This window comes from Chrysochloris asiatica, unplaced genomic scaffold (genome assembly GCF_000296735.1).
Source record: "Chrysochloris asiatica unplaced genomic scaffold, ChrAsi1.0 scaffold00066, whole genome shotgun sequence".
Lineage (NCBI taxonomy): Eukaryota > Metazoa > Chordata > Mammalia > Afrosoricida > Chrysochloridae > Chrysochloris > Chrysochloris asiatica.
Window position 1 is genome coordinate 13,138,726 of NW_006408584.1, and position 1,609 is coordinate 13,140,334.

Genomic DNA, 1,609 nt, shown 5'->3' on the forward strand with positions numbered 1-1,609 from the left:
CCTGAAAGATTTACAACCTTGGAAATCCTATGCTGGGTCTCTATGGGTTAGAATCTACTCGATGGCACTTAACAATGGCAATGACCACAACAAGAACCATTTGAAATCCTATTTTTTAATACAATTTTCCAGTTATTTCATTTTACTAAATACATTATCCATGTAAAAAAATTGATATCTTACTGTTATGGTGTTTGCAAAGAATATTGAATATACTGCGGGCTTGGAGAAGAATGAACAAATGTGTCTTGGAAGAAGTATCGCTAGTTGTGGAGGCTGGCCAGGAAGAGTGTGTCAAGTGGCTCCTACTCAACAATGCCAACCCCAACCTGACCAACCGGAAGGGCTCCACGCCCCTGCACCTGGCTGTCGAGCGGAGGGTGCGAGGTGTCGTGGAACTGCTGCTGGCCCGCAAAATCAGTGTCAACGCCAAGGATGAAGACCAGTGGACAGCCCTGCACTTCGCTGCCCAAAACGGGGACGAGACCAGCACGCGGCTGCTACTGGAGAAGAATGCCTCTGTCGACGAGGCAGACTGTGAGGGCCGCACACCTGTGCACGTGGCCTGTCAGCACGGCCAGGAGAGCATCGTGCGAATCCTGCTGCGCCGCGGTGTGGACGCTGGCCTGCAGGGCAAGGATGCCTGGGTCCCACTGCACAATGCCGCCTGGCAGGGCCACCTGTCCATTGTGAAGCTGCTGGCCAAGCAGCCAGGCGTGAGTGTGAATGCCCAGACGCTAGACGGGAGGACACCCCTGCACCTGGCCGCCCAGCGTGGGCACTACCGTGTGGCCCGCATCCTCATTGACCTGCGTTCCAATGTCAACATCTACAACCAGCTCTCGCAGACGCCTCTGCACGTGGCCGCTGAGACGGGCCACACAAGCACCTCAAGGTTGCTCCTGCACCGTGGTGCTGAGAAGGAGGCGCTCACCACCGAGGGCTGCACGGCTCTGCACCTGGCCGCCCGGAATGGACACCTCGCCACTGTAAAGCTGCTGGTGGAGGAGAAAGCCAATGTGCTGGCCCGTGGACCACTGAACCAGACGGCCCTTCACCTGGCCGCCGCTCATGGACACTCGGAGGTGGTGGAGGAGCTGGTCAGTGCTGCCAGCATCAACCTGAATGATGACCGGGGTCTCAGTGCTCTGCACCTGGCCGCTCAGGGTAGGCATGCAAAGACAGTGGCTGTGCTCCTCAAGCACGGGGCCCACATTAACCTACAGAGCCTCAAGTTCCAGGGCGGCCAGCAGCTGGGTGGATCACCTGACCACAGCCCTGTGTCCACACTCCTCCGAAGAAGTAAAACCTAGCCTGTCCCCCCACGAAGTCCAGCGTCTGTTTGGGACTCTTGTCCTATAGTTGTGTTCTGCTGCAGGGACAGAACAATGCCACACAGGTTGGGAAGCTGTGCTTGTCAGGGTCTAGCTGAAACACTGGACAAGTGGGGGACTCACAGGGTGAGACAGCATTGGGGCACTGCCAAGAGGGAGTTGGCTGTGTAGTGTCTCCATTATGTACCAGGCATCTTCTTGGTTGTTGTTGTTAGGTGTTGTCAAGTTGGTTCCAACACATAGCAACTCTGTGTACAACAGAATGAAATACTACC

At 55.6% G+C, this 1,609-nt stretch overlaps 1 pseudogene; it reads left to right on the top strand.

Moving 5' to 3' along the window:
- The first annotated feature begins 233 nt into the window (after window positions 1–233).
- On the top strand, window positions 234–1,313 carry LOC102833014 (annotated as a pseudogene).
- The last annotated feature ends 296 nt before the right edge of the window (window positions 1,314–1,609 follow it).